The sequence below is a fragment of the Lactuca serriola genome, chromosome 3 (assembly GCF_051521515.1).
Source record: "Lactuca serriola cultivar US96UC23 chromosome 3, Lser_US96UC23_V15, whole genome shotgun sequence".
NCBI lineage: Eukaryota > Viridiplantae > Streptophyta > Magnoliopsida > Asterales > Asteraceae > Lactuca > Lactuca serriola.
In genome coordinates, this window is record NC_136410.1 from 57,156,613 (window position 1) to 57,177,641 (window position 21,029).

The window sequence follows — 21,029 nt, forward strand, 5'->3', positions numbered from 1 at the left end:
AAGCGGATCTGCTGGGTTATCTTCTGATGATATCCTCTTCACTACGAGTTGTCCTTCTTCTACACGATGTCTAATGAAGTGATATTTTCTGTCGATATGTCTTGATCTACCATGATCCCTCGGTTCCTTGGTCAAGGCAACCGCACCTTCGTTATCACAGAAAATCTCCATTGGCTCCTTTATGGCAGGTACAACTCCAAGATCACCGATGAAGTTCTTTAGCCATATTGCCTCCTTCGACGCTTCGCTCGCTGCAATGTACTCTGATTTGCACGTTGAATCAGCTACGGTTTCCTGCTTGGAACTCTTCCATGTCACTGCTCCTCCATTTAGGGTAAAGACCCAGCCCGACTGCGAACGGTAGTTGTCCCTGTCGGTCTGAAAACTGGCGTCACTATACCCTCGCACCTTCAAGTCATCACTTCCTCCGAGGACTAAGAACCATTCCTTCGTCCTCCGAAGGTACTTGAGGATGTTTTTCACCGCAATCCAATGTGCTTTGCATGGATTCCCTTGATATCTGCTAACCATGCTCAAAGCGAAGGCTACATCAGGGCGAGTACAAGTCATAGCGTACATGATTGAGCCAACTGCGGAAGCGTATGGTACTCGGCTCATTTCCGCTATCTCAGCTTCGGTACTCGGACTTTGAGTCTTACTCAATTTGGCATTACTTTGTATCGGTAGTTCTCCCTTCTTTGAGTTTTCCATACTAAAACGTTTTAGTACCTTCTCTAAGTAAGTATTCTGACTAAGTCCAATTAGTCTCTTACTTCTCTCTCTTACTATCCTTATTCCCAAAATGTAAGAAGCCTCTCCGAGGTCCTTCATAGCGAAGCACTTCCCGAGCCAGGACTTAACCTCATGCAGAGTCGGGATGTCGTTTCCTATGAGTAATATGTCATCGACATATAGAACGAGGAAGCTTACTATACTCCCACTGGCTTTGACATATACACAAGATTCGTCTTCGCTCCGTACAAATCCAAACTCTTTGACTTTCTCATCGAAGCAAAGATTCCATCTGCGAGACGCTTGCTTAAGTCCATAAATGGACTTCTCAAGCTTACACACTCTATTCGGATGCTTCGGATCCACAAACCCCTCTGGCTGAGCCATGTAAACATCCTTAGCCAACTTTCCATTAAGGAAAGCAGTCTTGACATCCATTTGCCAAATCTCATAATCATGAAATGCGGCAATTGCTAGCATCACTCTAATAGATTTAATCTTCGCAACTGGTGAGAAGGTCTCATCATAGTCAACTCCGGGAGTTTGAGTAAAGCCCTTCGCGACCAATCGCGCTTTATATGTGTGTACGTTCCCATCCACGTCGGTCTTCTTCTTGAAGATCCATTTGCACCCAACGGTCTTACGTCCGGGCACATAATCAACCAAATTCCAAACTTGGTTATCATACATGGATTGGATCTCGCTATCCATTGCCTCTTTCCATTTTGCAGACTCCGGGCCTGCCATGGCTTCCTTATAGCTATTAGGTTCATCAAGGTTTACTAGTGTACCATCACTAATATACGTGTCCCCTTCGGTAGTAATATGAAAGCCATAAAACTGGGGATGAACTCTAACTCTATCGGAACGTCTAAGAGGTAAGGATTCGTCAATCGGTTCAACCGGAGTTTCCTGCTCGGGTTGAACGCCAGCGGTAGAGGTTCCTTCATCTATCGACTCTTGAATCTCTTCAAGTTCGATTTGCCTCCCACTGTCTCCTTGGCTTATGAGTTCTCGCTCTCGGAAAACTCCTCTCCTCGCAACGAAGACAACATTGTCCTTCGGTCTATAGAAGAGATATCCAAAGGATGTCTGCGGGTAGCCGATGAAAATACATCGCTCACTTCGAGGTTCAAGCTTGTCGTGAGTATCTCGTCTTACGAAAGCCTCGCAACCCCAAACCTTGATATGTGCCAACGAGGGAGCTTTCCCTGTCCACATCTCGTGAGGTGTTTTGGCAACCTTCTTAGTAGGGACTCGGTTAAGGATATGGGCGGCAGTCTCTAAAGCATACCCCCAAAAAGAGATTGGTAGCGAAGCACGACTCATCATAGAGCGAACCATATCCAATAAGGTTCGATTACGCCTTTCTGCCACACCATTCAACTGCGGTGTCCTAGGAGGCGTCAATTGCGAAACTATTCCACACTCCTTGAGATAATCGTGGAATTCAAGACTTAGGTACTCTCCTCCTCGATCGGATCGAAGCATCTTGATTTTCCTGCCCAATTGATTCTCCACTTCATTCTTGAACTCTTTGAACTTTTCAAAGGTGTCTGACTTTTGCTTGATTAAGTAGATATACCCATATCTACTATAGTCATCGGTAAAAGTCACATAGAAGCGGTTCCCATCCTTCGTGGTTGATCTAAACGGTCCACATACATCGGTAGGTATTAGGTCCAATAGACCCTCGCCCCTTTCACATGTACTCGTGAAAGGTGACTTACTCATCTTTCCAAGTAAACAAGACTCGCATGTGTCATCTTCCCTAAGGTCGAATGAATCCAACACTCCATCCTTTTGGAGTTGGGCTATGCGTTTCTTGTTGACATGTCCAAGACGACAATGCCACAAGGATGCTATATCCATACTAGTGGAAGAATCAATATTCAAAACATCATTTCCTAAGTTATCAACAATCATAACGGTTTCATATATTCCATTACATGGTATAGCTTCAAAATAAAAGACACCGTTTAGATAAGCCAAAATAGAACCATTCTCATTATTAAAAGAAAATCTAAATCCTTGTCTATATAAACCATGAAATGAAATGATGTTTCTAGCCATTTCTGGCGAATAGCAACAATTGTTCAAATCTAAAACTAAACTATTCCTAAGCACTAAAGAATACACTCCAATCTTGGTTACAGGCGACGATCTTCTGTTCCCCATGATTAGATTGATTCTTCCTTGCTCCACATCCCTACTTCTTCTTAGTCCCTACACATTAGAACAAATGTGATAACCACAACCGGTATCAAGAACCCAAGAAATAGCATGATTAGAATCGTTAGATTTGATTGTGTATATACCTGCGAAAGATGGCTTGATCTTTCCCTCTTTGATTGCTTGCAGGTAATCCGGGCAGCTTCTCTTCCAATGTCCTATCTTGTGGCAGTGGTGACACTCTGCCTCCTTCGGGTTAGAACAGGGCTTAGCGGGATCAACTTTGGTCCCACTAGAAGAGGCACCATCTCGGGCTTTCACCTTGCGATAGTTCTTCGATGAAGCTTTCCTCTTCTTTCCCTTCCCTTGACCAATAGCCAAGACAGGAGTAGCGGGCGGATTGGGAGTTGGTGCAACAGACTTGTCCTTGAGGTTGCTCTCAGCAACCCTCAAGAGACCTTGGAGCTTGCTTAGGGTGACCTCTTCTTTGTTCATGTGGTAGGTCATCCTAAATTGGTTGTACATCGGAGGTAAAGAGTGAAGCACCATGTCGATCACCAAGTCCTCACCGAAGTCAACATTTAACTTGCGAAGGCGGTCGACATACCTTTGCATCTTTTGCAAGTGCACGGTAAGAGATTCTCCATGACCCATCTTCGCGGAAATCATGTTAGTGAAAATCTCATACCGCTCTTGTCTCGCGTTTTGGTGGTACCTCTCCAATAAGTCTTGGTGCATCTCGTACGGGTACATGTCCTCGTAGGACTTTTGGAATTCGGAGTTCATGGTGGCGATCATGATGCAATGTACCTTCGTTGCATCTCGCTCATGAGTTTCAAAGGCGGTGATTTCGGCGGGAGTAGCGATTTCGGTGTTGATTTTCTCGAGCTTCTCATCAAGGACATACTCCTTGTCCTCATAGCGAGCAATGGTGCGAATGTATCTTATCCATTCGCTAAAGTTCGTTCCATCGAAGGTGACCTTTTGGCAAAGGCTCATCAACGTGAAAGAACTAGCAGCAGCGTTGTTTGCGTTCGACATCTACAATTAGAAAAAGGACAAAGATAGATTAGAATAAGAATCCCTAATTATCACCCAATAAGAAAATTAGGGCTAGGATCCAACAATAACATTTACATATTAGAAAAGGGATGCCGTAATCTAACATGCAAATAAATTGAAGGTAAGTGAATGACGATTCACTAATTCTCCATCACAAAAACTTAAACTATTAGTCCTAAGTGTTTTTTGAGAATTCCTAGGTTCGGATGAGATTCATTGAAACTATTCAATGGCATGTTTAAATCTCGATATGCCCCTCTTGTTTGTGACTGGGATGCCGAGGATCACAAAGCGGGTGTGAATTACCATGCAAATTCACATGGTGCCTTCATTGTAACGATCACCTATTCGATGTGCCGGTAAACCACACACGCTCCATCGAACTATGATAAACAATGAATCACCCTTTGCCACCTTCGCTTAGAACCAATTAGTGTGCCGGTAAACCACACACGCTCCACTAACATCTTAGCAAGGTGCAAAGTGTAATTTCATGGGATTGCATCAATTCACTTTTCCTAAAGTAACTAGGATTGGGAAATTTTGAAAAAATATGTGTAGTTACTTTGTATTTCTTATTATACTTTTAATGAGAGGATGAGGTTGCCCTATCCTACCCGTTCGGCTAACGACCCTCCACCAATCAAGCAAGCGGTGGGTGTGAGTGTACACCCATTAAGCGCCATTTTATAGGCCGCAACCTTATACCCACCTTATAGATCGGCTTCGTGAATGAGGCCTACTAACGGTAAGACTAGCATTTAGTTATACATATATATATTATTCTAGTAATATCATATTAGTATAGGGTTGTATTTTAAAACCTTTTAAAATCTAGGGTTTGAAATTTAAGTTGTCTAAATTAAAACTTTTAATCACAATTATAAATTTCAAAAACATGAGGGCAAGTTTTAAACATTTAAAACATGGAGGATCAAATAACAAATAATTCCAATTAACAATTAATATCCTAATTATCTATATTTGATTTATTCAAGATTTCTTTGAAAGATAATTACCAAAATAATTAAAATAATTAATTAATTATCATATAAGGAAATTAAATATTTAATTAGTTGATAAATACCTTTAACTAGATCAATATAATAGTCATATATATCATAAAATCGGATTTAGGTTGATCTATTATGATTAAGGTAAGTTTCCATAAGATAAACACAAAGAAATCCCGAATCTGGTCATTCCTGACGCCTGGACTCGCCGAGTGCACAAGGGGACTCGCCGAGTCAGGCCTACTCGCCGAGTCCACCTTGGAACTCGCCGAGTCAGTGACTCAGAAACCAAAAAATCGAATTTTGCAGGTTTGTTTCAGTTAATCAAGCAACAATTTAAAGAAAACCAAGCTAGGCTCTGATACCACTGATGGGTTTTAACCATAAGAACTTTCCTATGTGCGCATGCAAAACCCTAATGCTCGGATCTAGGCTTTCTAATAAACATGCTTTGAATCCAAGACTTCTAATTACTAACTAGGTTAAATTACAACATTGAAACAGATCTAGAATCATACCTTTGAGTTCCTTGTTGATCTTGAGGTCTTGGAGCTTCTAGAGTCACAAATGTCACTCCTCTAATGGCTTACAAACACCAAAGCAAGGAGGATGATTTAGGAGAGAGGAGAGGGGAGGAATTTCGACCAGAGTTCTCTTACTTTAGGAGACGTTTCGAATTCCATCAGCCATGGGGTCTATTTATACTTGTAGACTCCTTAAGGGTTACAACCTAAACCCTAATTGGATAATCTTCTCTTAAGACTATCCAAATCCATTCCTTAGATATCTATATGGACGGTTTTAGGTATCCTAAAACCCTTAGAATTCGTCCAAAGCATATCCCAATGGATTTACAGTCTAAAGCTTAACTATCAAACAATTGACAGTTTATACCCCTTTATTTAATTAATCTCTTTAAGTCACCAAATTAATTCTAATTAATTCTATGACTTATATTAATCAAATAACAAATATATTATTCATTATATTATTCTCATAATATACTAATAACATTTACTCTCTCTTAATAAATCATCCTATCAAGTTGCTATGGTGAAGGCAACCCAAAAGGACCATGCACAACCGGATCAAATACTTGCCTAATATAGTTGCAGCCTTAGACACTATTCCAACATACATACCCAAGCAAATCTCTCGAATTGCATGTCGTCATTAAACCCCGGCTTAAGCCATTTAAACCATTTGCTCCAGTTTGATGCATCATTGTAGAAGGCGGCAGCCTCCCCCGATTTGGTGAATCTAATCAGTAGCTTAAGTCCACCAATATAATATACTGTCCCACTTGTGTTACAGTCAAGTTGTAATATGTTGGGAATGGATGCGAGATGTTGAGCACTTATTGATTCACCAACCAACACCTTATCGTCGAGATTTATTGAATGAGGAGATTGTTTAAGTGATATAGGGGGTGGCGGGGGATGTGGATTTACATGGGATCGGTTCGCAACAATGTCTGCAAAGGATTTATTGGCCCATGGTGTGTGTGCATTGTGATGGGACGAGAGTGTTTGAGGAGGAGGAGTTGGCAGTCGGTGGGGCATTACTGGTCGGTTGGAGGTGAAATCAGAGACACCTACTTGTTTTTGATACCTGGCGATATTTACCTTAAGAATACAGTGTTCACATCTTACTCTACACATGCTTCTCTCCAGGGATTTTGCATTACTAACCCCGGCAAATCTCACAAACCCAAATATAGAACCCGATTTGTCTTTCTTACCTCCGATGTAAATGTCTACTATCTTGCCAAACTCTTCAAACGCCCTTCTGATCTTGAGTTTGTTTACGTCACTCGGAAGATTAGAGACAAAAAACGTTGTGACAGCTGAATGTGCCACCATTTTTGGAGTAGGATTGAATGATTTCCTGCGCACCTCCGTCCATTCACCTTGATCACCGCCTGATTTCTCACCTTGACCGTTGGTCTCCCTAGGGAGCATTTTTTGAACTTATACTATGAATGAGTTACAATTCAAACAGATAGAAACCAATTTTGAATGAAGTGAGACAAAGACCACAAGCCTGAAGAAGACCAATACTAGCAGTCACTCCTTTTTCCGAGTCCACTAACAATGCCCCCATAATTGCTAGTTTGTCGTGTGTTTACAATTCCAAATGAAAAAGGTTCACGAAATAAATATCAAAATTTGTACATTAAAAGCATATGTCAATCAATTAAATAACTGAGGAGGCGTACCTATATTCCATGTAGGTGATCCTATCTTCCATTTCTACGCAAACCTAAAAAAAACAATGCACAAATTTCAAGCAGTAATAAAAAAGCGAGATACTATTTGAAAAGTTATCATTTTTCCGATTAGTAGACCTTAACTGTACATCAGCATGTATTCTAGGTTAACTGATTATCAGTTTCAATAGAGGAAACAACATAATCGACTCCATATTCACCTGAAATACAACTTGAAATACAACTAACAGAATATTGTATAGATGAACAATGAACAAAAATTGAAGCTACGGTTGTGCTTCTCCCATGTGGCCGAAGCAATGTTGGCCTCAAATTGTATTGTTCACCTAGAACCCTAATCCTCATCTATGGATCGATGTACAATTCCACCGAAACAAACCCAATAACTAAAAAAAAACATGAATAACTTCTAAATTTTACATCACCTGCCATCTCATAGCTTAGTCACTCAATGGTGTGACTGGTTTCTTCTTCCACGTTAGCAAGCACATAACTGACCATCGTTGAGGTCAAGACACGTCGGAGCAGGTAAATGGAAAATAACAGGCGTTAATGCGTGGGGAAGTATTTCAAGCGATGGTTGTGAAAAGGTTATAGGATTGAGTCGGTGATGGAAAAGATAGACGGTGGAAGGGATAAATGGTCAAGAGGTAAGAGAAACCTCCGATAGTGTACCGAAACCACCGACAGCTGTCGACCTTATCACCGGAAATACCGATTGCATCGCCGGTAAAATACTGCCCGGTGGTTTATGTGGTGTTGGGTCAAGAGGCGGTAACCAGAGGAAGTATTAGAGGCGGTAGAGATGAGGATTAAAGGTATCCAATATTTGAGGCGGTGGACTACCTTGGTTGTATTTGACATGAATGAAGCTGAAGCGGTCGAGGAAAACACGTGTATAACGATAGATAGAAACTACAAAACAATGACAGCAATCGAAAAGCTATTGGGTGGGAAAACGGTGAAGAAAATATGTGAGAAACAGGTGTGGACAAAAAAGGGATAAAATGGCATAAACTGCCCATAACATGAAAACGTATGAAGAAATCCAAAAGAAGACAGAACACCATAAACAAAAGACCATTTCTGCCAAAAGACTACTTAGTTTACTGTTCTTAACTTTGAGACATTTTTATATATATATATATATATATATATATATATATATATATATATATATATATATATATATATATATATATATTAATAAAAAATGGATTTAAATTCCCAAATTGCTTATGCGTCGCTGTCGATCGGCCATGGGAACCTCTATCCGTCTCCCGGAGAAACCGATATTGTTTCAGCGTTTGAAGGATAAAACGGAAACATAGAAGTCGCCGGAGATCCCTCCGCCTCCCAGAGAAACGTTACCGGGAGATTGTTGTGGCTATGGTTGTGTACGCAACTCAAATATTTCGATGAGCTTAAAGGGAGATCAAGTTTTACAGTCGTGTGAAATGTTTGTGAACATTATGCACACATTACTCTTTTTCTGTGATATATAGATTGTTTGATGTTCATGTGTAGAGTGAGAGTTGCTATTAGACTATGACCAAAAACACAGAGGATCTTTCAAGATGCTGATTTTTCGACTGTGTGGAACTTCAACCTGAGGTGACCAGATATATTATTTTCCCCAATTTTCATTATAAACATTAGTGATCGGTGCTCAGCTTAAATTAATCATTTTTCTATGATTCATGGATGGTTATATAGGAACATTAAGAGCAATTCTACAGCTGCATGTTAAGATTTGTATTGTTCTCTTCATGTTAAGTACTGTTCTGATAATAAGAAACGGCTGATCCATTTTTCTACATGTGAAATCCATTGGGAAAACAATTGGTAACTATCTTCCTAACAACAGCCCCTCTGAGACATGTTAGGTTTCAGATCCTTAGTTTCTTGTGTTCTTGCATGCGCTTTCCCCTTTCAGTCTTACCTAATCCACAAAGGCTACTTAATTTGCATGATTTAACATTCATTTTTTCTGAATTTCTATTGATTTGTGATGAGTTTAGTATCATTTAGCTATGGATTTGTATAGTTAATATGTGATGATGAATTGTACCTTTTTCCTTGGAATTGGCTAGAAATAGATTCAACTAAGCAATTTATATGCTTAAAACTATATGAGGTGCTCATTTGCAATATGAGAAAAGGGTTAATGTCATAAACTTTTTAGAAAATGTAACTTACATATAAATTAGCATAAACTTTATATAATCTACTCCGAAAGAAAAAAAGACAAGTTAATTGTGTGTATTTGGATTCAAAAGAGATAATTTTTGTATGATTTGATCAAAAATTGTCAAAAGATAGACTATTCACAGGCAATGTAGATGTGTTTATATATATCAATTACTTGATGATAACATATCTGATTCAAGCTTTGACTATCATCATGATGAAGAACAGAATATCACTAGATAATGAAATTAAAGGAAACAGAAATAAGTATGGAAGAAGAAGATGATGTAACCAGATTGAAATGACGTAGAATATAGAAATATTGAATGATGTAACAAGAACACCAAACAATCCTAGGCAATCTCCCTTTCTCACTAGCTAAAAAGCTTAGAGCCAAAATCTGTTCACAAAACTAATCCATATTTCTGCATGTCTTACATTGTAATCCTACTTTCTACTTAGACAAAACTGCAAAAATGGTCCCCGTGGTATTCATTTTTTTTTTTTTTTCAGATGTTTAGTACCAACCTCGATTTGTTTGGCTTCATGATCCTTTTGATCTAGTTTCATTGCGGATTTGATCCTTCGGTAAACTCAAATGACTTTAATGCACTCGGGTATTTATTCCCTATTTTTAAATTCATTTTTTAAAGTTTAATAATTAAAAAATGAGAGGGCCCACCACTCTCTCTCTCTCTCTCTCACTCTCTCTCTCTCTCTCTCTCTCTCTCTCTCTCTCGTTTATATATTCTTATTTTAACCAAAAAACCAAATTGAGTTTTCGGTCACTCTCTCATCCCTTGCCACCGCTTTTTGCCAAAGAAACCAATTTGAGATGAGTTTCAGGCCGGTTTGATCGGTTTAAGATCACTCAAAAGTGAGTTGGTGGTGATTTCTTGGTACCTATGATTCACAAACACATTTTACCTATACCATTTTCAACGAACCCATTTTTTAAATGGCTACAAGAAGAAGAACTGATCCTAAATCGAATCACTCTCAAAGAAACCCAGATCAATGTTATTCGAAAGGAAATCACTCACGTCTACTGTTTCATCTTCCCATTTCACTCGATGTCATTAATGTTTCTCTTCAACAACTCATCTTCGTCTTCATCTGGATCCTGCACTGATCATGGATCCATTCTATATGTTCGCTCCTTTGTTCTGTGGCATTAATCTGGGTCGTTCGTTCCAGGACAAACACATAATCATATCCGGAGAAATTAGAAATTACTGGAAAGGGAGAAAGAAGATGGGAAGTTATTGGGGAAGTGTGTGGAGGAGCTGAAAAAGAAAGGTTTGGAGTTTGATTTGTTAAAGGAAATTGAAACACTTTGAAAAGCTAAAAGTTTGAAGGTTGAAGGTAAAGCTGTGAGAAATTACTCTGTTTTTCTCCATTGTTTCTTGTTTGGTTCTTGCACATACTAGGGTCATTCTCTGCAATTGATCTGAAAATGGTGATATGGGTTTTAATTTTTTTGATTACTTAGGGGGATTTGGGTCAGTAGATTGTGGATTACAGATGTTTGATTTTTGATGGTGGTGTTAAAGGAAACTTTTGGTTCCTGGTTTGACACTACATAATTCTCTATGAATCGTAAAATACTAAGGATTATATTCATACATAATAATACTATAATGTTTTGATTTAAGATGTTTTTGTAGTCCATTTTCAATTTTGTTGATGTTTGGAAGAGGGTGTTTAGATGTTTGTTGCTTTGTTTTCAAAATGACTGATATGTTTTCAAGAATCCAGATAAAGATTTCCAGTTTTGACTGACATGTTCTTCAACTTCAGTGTGTGTGTGTGTGTGTGTGATAGAGAGAGAGGCCCTCTTATTTTTTATTTTTTAAATAAATAAATAAGTATTATATTTAAAAAACATGAAAGAAAAATAGAAAATAAATACGCCAAGTTATTAAAGGCATTTCAGTAGTGTACCGAGGGACCAAATCTGCAACGAAACTGCCTCAAAAGGATCACAAAGCCAAAAAAGTCGAGTTTTGCACTAAACCTCGAAAAAAATGCATACCATGTGGACCATTTTTGTTGTTTTATCCTTGGTTTAAAAAAGCAACTACGTGCGCTTTAAGGGTTAGGCGCGAAAGCGAATAGTGTAAGCGCTTCAGAACTGTGAAGCGATGTGATTCCCTAAGTCGTCCGCCTTGGTCCGCTTTTGGCACTTTTTTGTGATGCGGGAATTGGCTCTTAATCGCGACATAGTTAAAAACAGGCTTTTAATGACATAGGTGGGCCATTAGGTTAAATAAGATTAAATAATACTCTTGGAAACCAAGAGTCGCACGCAGCACGACGCACCACAGATACAGAGGCGGAAAAAAAACACATTGAATATTTATCTTCTCCACTCCAACTCGTTTCTCCACCAAGAACTCAAGTCGCCTTCTACCTCTTCTTCAACATTACTTCTAGTCTTCCACAGTTCCACTAAACGACAATGTATGTTTTCTACTTTCATTGATTAATTCTACTCTGATTCTACTTTCCTCTCAACTCTCAAGTTTGATGATTCATTACTTATGTATTATGTAACATTATATGTATTTATGTAATCTGAATGTAACGTTTGTTACTCAGTTAGTTAGTTATAACTTGGTACTTGTTATATGATATAGGGCCGGACCATGGGCCTGGGCAAGCTGGGCGACCGCCTCGGGCCCCCAAACACTAAAGGGCCCCATATTTATACCTGATATTGGGTTATATTAGTTACAACACATATTTTTAAGCCTTTATTAGTCATAGCCCATAATTTTTGGCCCTATATTAACACGAGTTGCCCCCCAATTGAAGAAGTGGGAGACGGGAGTGTGACCTATCGCATTTGCTGATTTGCATTTCTCAGTTCCAATTTTCAAGGGCTTAAATCGCAATTCAATCGATGGCTTCTCTTCAGCTTCGCATCCATGGAAAATCCAAATGACACCATCTCTAACGGTTAGTTCTTGTCTTCTCGATTCTGCTTCTTCTATTTCTAGTTCAAGATTTCAAGTTAATCGGTTACCCTTCTCCAATCTCTTCTTCTTTGAATTTTGATTTTCTGATTCACCATCGCCCATTGATGATTAGTCGATTATACACGATATTCTTTCTCTTCTATTTTCTGATTTCATTTTTCTAAATAGTAGGTTCCTTTCAATATTTCCGAATCTTTTGGTGAATGGTGAATTGGTGATTTCCGATTTCGTATGACATTTGAAGTAGAGTATAGACACATATCAACACTCTTTCAGAATTGGCTGCAGTTGACAAGCCGTTTTTTTGAATACATGTAAGTCTATTTTTTTAATTTGTGAACTATTATGTTAAGAATCTGCAATTGAATCAATTTTCTTATTTAGAATGATTAATCATTGTTTATTGAAATAAATTTTCTTATTTTGATTTTATATGAATCATTGCTTAATTGTAGGTCATCAGATTTGTGATTTGAGGCAATTAGATATGAAATTTGTAACGACCCGTCTCTGATATGTTGCTTCCATGGCATTTATTTAGAAGTTTTCAAGAGGGACTCGGCGAGTCTATAGCCCGACTCATCGAGTAGGGATGGGATTTCGAGCACGTGTTAGTCGGCGACTCGACGAGTCCATATTCGGGACTCGGCGAGTCTGCCTGCCAGGAAGAAACCCTAAATCCCCGGGTGTGCTCCCTATTTAAGCAGTGTTATGTGCCCCAAACTCGCCTCCTTCACCCTCAGAGAGCTGTGAGAAACCCTAGACCCATCCCTTGATTGATTTAAGTGTTTTGTGTGGATTTGTGAAGGCTTGAAGAAGAAGAAGAAGGAAGGACCAAGGAGAAGAGGTGTAGAGCAAAGATCCAAGGTCAGAATCGGAGTTCATTGAGGTATTTCCTGGAATCCTTCTGTGTTATGCTTAAAACTTCCATTAAAACATTTCTAGGGCTAGTTTGATGTATTTTTCCAACCTTATAGTCGTATGGAGGCCTTAATAGGTCGAGATATCCCTAGATCTGTTCATTTAGGAGTTGTAGAGCCCGGATCTATTGCCTTTTTGAAGTTGCTTTGCATGAGAGCCCTAGATCTAGCCTTTATTAAGCTTTTTGAGCCTTATAATCTTCGTGGATGCTTATGGACACGTAAAAAATGTATTAGATAAATATAGTTGTTGTACTATTATGTATTTATTCATTAGATAGGGGTTGTACATGGAACTTCTTTCCCTATATATAACACTTAACTCTCATGTCATCTGACATAAAGATTCATGAACTCTCACCATTTTCTAATAATAATAAACGTGCTTTACATATATTAGATTTAGTGCATTGTGATCTATGGGGGCCATCACCCATTACGTCGGTTAGATCATATCGCTACTATGTCTATTTTTGTGGACGATTATTCTCGCTTTATGTGGTTGTGTCCAGTCAAGGAAAAATCAGAATTTTATGATGTTTTCATCTCATTTCTCACTTTTGTGGAAAATAAATTTTCCACCAACCTTAAAGTTTTTCAAAGTGATGGGGGTACAGAATTTTTAAACAATCGTTTGAAGGGCTTAATAAACTCGCATGGCATTTTCATCAGATTTTGTGTCCATAGACCCCGCAACAAAACGGACGAGCTGAACGCAAGCATCGACATATAATCAAAACAGACCTTGCCATGGGGTTTCATGGTCACATACCCGCCTCTTATTAGGTTCATTCTTTTAGCACCACAGTGTATATTATTAATAGCTTTCTTTCGAAAGATCTTGGCTGTCGTTCTCCTTTTGAGATGTTGTTTGGTCGTGTGCCATCTTATGAAAATTTTTGCCTGTTCGGGTGCTAGTTCTACCCTTATTTGCGGGATTATTCGGCTCATAAATTGTCTCTACGGAGCATCCCCTATGTTTTTATGGGATATAACTCGCAAAACAAAGGTTACTTATGTCTCGATCCTTGATCATCGCGCATTTACGTCACACGCCATGCTTAGTTTGATGAGTTGTGTTTTCCCTTTGACACCACTTCCACGCACACCGCTATGGTTGATTTACCACTTCACTCCGTTTTAGATGATCTTTTGGGTGTGTCCGTGCCTGCTGCTGTCTCGAAACCCACTCCACCGGCCTCACCTCCAGCGCCCTATACTATATGCGATGCTCCTCCCATGCCGCCATCACCCATCGATACCCTGCAATCCCATCCCGCTTCTACAGCGTCTGCCTCGGACTCCTCTTCTGCTGCCTTAGACTTTGACCATGGCTCCGATACTGAATATGCATCGGGTTCTAATCTGGATCCATCGATACCCGATGTCGAGGTTGTTGTCCCCTCACCTTTTGCTGCATCGGCACTGGCCTCTGTTGCTCCTATTGGGCACCCTATGATCGCTCAAGTGAAATCTGGGATTTTTAAACCAAGACATTGGGCAAACCTTTCTCATACATCTGATGGCGGGCTTTATTCGGCTCTGTTTGCCTCTGCTGACCCGACTACGCATACTGAGACTCTCAAGGGTTCCAAATGGGTTGATGTCATGCACTCCGAAATGCATGCACTTTCTCGTAATCACACTTGGTCTTTGGTTTCCTGTCTCGCTAACATGAATGTGGTGGGGAGTTGTTGACTTTTTCGGACCAAGTTCTTAGCCAATGGCTCTATTGAAGGACATAAAGCACACCTTGTTGCAATAACTAGGGTTGTGTTGACTCTTGGTGTTATTAATAATTGGCAGCTCCACCAGCTTGATGTCAATGCCTTTCTTCATGGCAACATGTCCGATACAGTGTATATGCGACAACCACACGAGTTCGAGGATCCTCACTTCCCTAATCATGTTTACAAGCTTAACAAGGCCATTTAGTGCCTCAAACAAGCACCTAGGGCATGGTTTCATCGCTTGAGCTACTTTCTTGTGGCCAATGGGTTCACTTGTAGTAGTGTAGGTCCTTCTTTGTTTGTGTTTAAACGTGGTGCTTGTATCTTATACTTACTAGTATGTATGGATGACCTTATCCTTGTGGGCTTTAACTCGGATGTTATTCGCTCTTTTATCTCCAAGCTTCACACTGAACTCAAGAGATAAAGGATCTCGGTCCCCTCAACTAATTTCTCGGTTTAGAAGCCAAACATCTTTCATCCGATTTGTTTCTTAGTCAGTCCAAGTATGCTCATGCTATTGTTTCCCGTGCCGGCCTACTTGAGTCGAAGACCGTGGTGACCCTTGTATCCCCGAGTGTCTCTTTTGTTGCATCTGGTACACATTATGAGGATCCGACCCATTATCGCTCTCTTGTTGGGGCTTTGCAATATTTGACCATCAATATTTCTTATGCCATTAATCAAGTTAGCTAGTTTCTTCAAGCTCCTACTATTGATCACTATCAGGCGGTCAAGCAGCTTATCCGATATGTTAAGGGCACCCTCTCCTATGGTCTTACTTTTTCGAGAACCACATCCATGAATCTTGTCGGTTATTCTGATTGGGCTCGTTGTTTTGATATGCGTCAATCCACCTATGGGTACTCGATCTTCCTGGGAGTAATCTTGTATCCTGAAGTGCTAAAAAGCAACCTACAGTCTCTCACTCCAGTTGTGAATCTGAATATCAAGCCATGGCTAACACCGCTGTTGAACTTATATGGATTACTCACTTGTTGTGTGAGCTTCACTTTCTTCCCACTGGCCATCTGACCATCTTGTGTGATAATCAGAGTGCCCTATTTCTCACACAAAACCCAGTGTCTCATAAGCATGCCAAACATATCGATCTTGAAAACCATTTTGTTCATTAGCTCGTTGTATCCGGGAAACTCGTTATTGTGTTTGTTCCTACCAAGCTTCAGGTAGCGGACATCTTTACTAAGAGCCTTCCATGGCAACAGTTTAAGCAGTGTTGTCAAATGCTTTGCCTTGGATTGCCACCAATTCGCTTAAAGGGGGGATATTAGACAAATATAGTTGTTGTAGTATTATGTATTTATTCATTAGCTAGAGGGGAGTATATGTAATTTATTTCCCTATATATAACACTTAACTCTCATGTCCTCTGACATAGAGATTCATAAACTCTCAAAACGCTAATGAACAAACAGAGATCTGTCACACTGGTGGTTGCTCTAACACCAAAAAAAAACACAAGATACTAAAACTTTGACTTATTCTTAACATATACTAATAAGAACACAAAAAATGAAATACATATTACACGAAAACACACTACAAAGATCTCTAGAACATACCAAATAAATCACTCAACATAATGTTATTGAATGAGAAACATATATAGCACATAGTTACAACTCATTTAGACAGCTTCAGTCCTTCACAAACCTCTTTGCTGCTTCCCACCTTCAACTTTTAACAATTGATCTCCAGTTCATGCTCACAATTACCTTATTCTATAGTTTGAATAAGAATAAAATCTATACTTTCAACAGTTACACATAAAAACCTAAGAGACTTTCATCCAATAGATGTTAATGATTTCCTTAAGAAATGGTGCAAAGGTTATTGTGCTACACATCACACTAAGTACAAGTTCCCAAATTCGAATTATCCCCATGCCCTATAAGGCAATTCATGGTACCCATAAAAGAATTGTCTGTCATGATGTTTACCGAGCAACCTAAAAAATAAAAACACACGTAGAATGCAATTTTTTGTTGGGCTGGTGTGGGAAATATCTGAATAACAATCTAGAACTATAATAAAATACAAGATATCAAAGTTAAGAGGTTAAACCTCTTGAGAAAAAAAATTGAGGTGCCTAGATAGAACGATTGTGAAACTTGGTTACTATCTAGTAACATTATTCCTTCAAATAACTCAAAATATAAATAAGGAAAAAAAATGGCACAAACAAGTAAGAAAATATCGGTAATGATAAACCTTACTTGGAAACCTCCAGAGATACGAAGTCAACCGACAATTATATTCGCATAGAACTTTTAGCAGGAAATGATCCGATGCATATAGAATACCATGATTTGGTTATCAAACAAACGTTAACTTTATAAACATGAACGATTGAGTTGTTAGAATGATTGTGTGCACTGAAATGCAGCTTTTATTCTAGAGTGATCTGCTTTCTCAGCATGACCGTGCCAAACAAAATTTGGGCCCAGGGCGAAAGTAAAAATGAGCCCTTAAAATACACAAATATCATCAAATATTTTATAATAACTCAATAATTAAAAGAAAATGACTTGTACTATCCGCGGTGGATTGGCACCCCTACCTTCTCCGGACGCAGTAGAAAAATTTTCAAAATTTTTTGAAAATTTTATTTTTTCTACTATCGTGCAGCCCCTGACTTTCCCATGATACCCCTACTGTGAAATCCTGCGTACGCCCCTGTACTATCTTCTAAATATAACAATTGTCATAAAATTTTGGGCCCAGTTAAAAATTGGGCCTTAGACGGTTGCCCCTATCGCCCACGTTCTGGGACGGGCCTGTTTCTCAGCATTATTATCTATATACATAACAAACCAGACCCAAGTTCACATAAAGAAGGCAAAAGAGAACTACTGCTAAAAAAATAAGCAGTTTTGAACAGTTGTAAATATGTAAACATAAGGAAATCATCATTCTTAACACATATATGTTCAGAATACATTTTTGTAGAGTGTAGCATATTTTTACAATATTTGTCATCTATTTGCAACAAAACGACAACGAGTCATTTATTTTTACCACGATACAATGTCTAATGTGAACATAACAGAGAAGATAGAGAATTACCTTTAAGATGATGAGCTCTTCAATTGGGGGTCATCACCCCAAGAATTGCTCTGTGCTAGTGAACACTCGTTTGAGGGTGAATCAGTGAAGAAAACAACCTCCCCCGTGTTCTCTACAAATAAATTCACAATTTGGGGGATTGGAGGCATGTTCACATCTGAGACCCCTTCAAGAATACGTTCCACCAGACTCATGGTGGGCCTTCTTTCTTCCTCATCTTGGATACACCAACATGCAACTTTGAAAATTTTTGTGACTTGTTCAACACAAGCTTCCCTGTTCAACCTACTGTCTAGCAGGCTAAGGATATCACCTCCCTTCATAAGAATATTTGAAACCAAACCTGGGTAGAATGTACTGCTTGAATCTTCACAATGCATGACATTTCGCTTTCCATGGACTAATTCAAAAAGCATCATTCCATAGCTATAAACATCTGCTTTAGCTGTGACAGCAACCCCTGATATCCATTCTGGCGCTAGATACCCCATTGACCCCCTTGTAGTTGTTAACACCCTACTAAAGTCCCTACCAACAAGCTTTGCCAGCCCAAAATCAGCAATTTTTGGTTGGAAATTAGCATCTAAAAGAATGTTATCTGGCTTTATGTCACAGTGAATGATGCAGTCTCTGCACTTGTCATGAAGATAAACCAAGCCTCTTGGAATTCCAAGTGCAATCTGATACCTGGTTTCCCAGTTTAGAACTTGTTTTCCACAGAAAAGATAGGTATCTAGAGAACCTTTTTCCATGTAATCATACACCAATAACTTGTTGTTACCTTCTGCACAAAACCCACGAAGACGTACAAGATGAACATGTTGGATTATACCCATTGTGCTAACTTCGCTCCTGAATTGCTTCTCTCCTTGGCTAATGCTTTCAAGCTTTTTCACTGCCACAACGGATGAATCATGAAGTACCCCCTTAAAAACGGAGCCAAAACCACCTCCTCCTAATTTGTCCGAGAAATTTTTGGTGGCTGTTTTTATATCTTTGTAGGCGAACGCCACCAGCGATCCTACCATTTCCGTCTTTCCCACCGATACCCTCTTTTTTACATAGAATAAAACCAAAATTAGACCCAAGACAAGAACCGCACCTCCCACCAACCCAGCAATAACACCGGCGGTGATCAGATTACTCTTTTTAGGATGGGGAAGATCCTTCGAAGCAACTTTAATGTAGATTGTATTCCCACTACCATCGTCTTCTGAGAGGTTCAAGAGATCTCCATCCCAAACCAAACATTGAGTACCCACAAAAGAGTAAGCATTACACGAGTAATCATTCATACAGGTGGTACGACATTCTCCAGCACTCCCAACTGCTACAGAGTTATTTGGAGGCAGATTCTTGACCCTAATCTTGAGAAAATCTTGCTTTTCCGTGTTTCTCCAACACTGGGAATCGGTTTTTCTCACACACCCACTGGAGAAACCACTCTGATTCCACTCACTCTCTGATCTAGGATTGAATCCAGTCAAGCAATTACAAAAAGGTAATCCAGACTGCCTGCAAATCCCAAAAGATCCACATAATGCATAGACCTCACACTGCTTTCTAGGTTGAGACCAAAATAAATTCCACTCGTTGGTAGCTTCCAACCATGTTAGTTGCTGAAGTTGACCAGAAACATCCATTATATTTCTAGATATAATGGAAGGATTATACACAGAATAAGTGAAGTAACTCTCATTCTCATTCATATGGTAGCTGAAATTGTAAATATAATTCAACCTCATTTCAGGTATTAAGTCAAATGTTTTCCCATTCCAAGCACCACTTGTCCAATATTGGTGGGAGCCATTCCACTTGATTACATACTCATTACTAGACGGCTGAAGCTCAAAAGAGAAGAGTCCTACACCAGGATCGTCTTTGCTTCTCCAGGATGTAAGAACCTGGTTCTTTTTTGTTCTATTATCGTAACCAAATTTAGCACCAGGCAACCATGTATGAGTTGGATGGTCAAAACTTTGCCAAACTGCAGGTTCAACTGAATTTGAACCGGAGTCTCTCAAAACTAAGTTACCATCATCAAGAATAACAGCTGTTGCAGACTTCGAAGTGGTACTACTGGTGGTGACATTTGTGGACCAAATGTGGGACTTGGACTCATTCAAGAGCACCAAATTACCATCAATGATTTTTAGTTCTGAACGGAATCTATCAGAGATAGGTGTTTCTCTGTTTGCCACCCAAACTATGGTGGGAGGATTGGACTTGATCTTCTTATACCAAATGCCTATGTAATAGTTGGCAGAGTTACCTGGTTTGAAGAAACCCAGCTCAAATTGTTCACCTTCAGATATTATTGTGTAGTCTCCAGACAGAGGCTGGTTCACAGAAATGGTGGTGGCTCCAGATGAGATTGTTATGGTCAAAGAGAAACACAGGAGCACCAGAAACCTTCCGAAACTCTGAGTTTGTGTGAAGCTCATGACTTGTACAAGATTTGGACAAAGAGATAGATAAAGAGAGAAAATTAAAAGAGATGACAAGTATTATAAAATATGCAGAAACATATCACCAGCATTAGGTTTTATACTACTCACATTTGAGCCCTGAGGTGAAGTTATTAGCTAGAGTTCAAATACCAGCGGCTGTTAGTCAATGCAATTTCTACTCTAACCTGTAAAAGTTTGTTAAATCATAATCATACACATCGGTCAATATAAATTTAGGTACTAGTCAGTCTTGTCATCATAATTAGCTGTACTGGTTAACAGTAACTAATTAAAGAGTTTTGACACAGTACATACATTGAATGACATATTATTATCAATCAATTACATTTCACATGTTTTACAGGTGAGATCCCATCTCTCCATAATTAGTTGCAATTTTAAAGGACTGTCATGAAAGACTTTTGAACAGAATACATACATGTGTTGTTATTTCAACGAAAA

General features: G+C 39.2%; 2 pseudogenes across 1 annotated transcript; one reads left to right on the forward strand and one right to left on the reverse strand.

Annotated features, from left to right (window-relative positions):
- Nucleotides 1–10,304: 10,304 nt before the first annotated feature.
- On the forward strand, nt 10,305–10,848 carry LOC145095289 (uncharacterized; annotated as a pseudogene).
- A 6,363-nt stretch (nt 10,849–17,211) lies between these two features.
- Nucleotides 17,212–20,746, reverse strand: LOC145092349 (G-type lectin S-receptor-like serine/threonine-protein kinase At2g19130 pseudogene; annotated as a pseudogene). Its single transcript, XR_013702497.1, has 2 exons — nt 20,676–20,746; nt 17,212–20,563 (listed from the first exon to the last, which is right to left on the reverse strand). The product of XR_013702497.1 is annotated as a G-type lectin S-receptor-like serine/threonine-protein kinase At2g19130 pseudogene (transcript).
- Nucleotides 20,747–21,029: the final 283 nt, after the last annotated feature.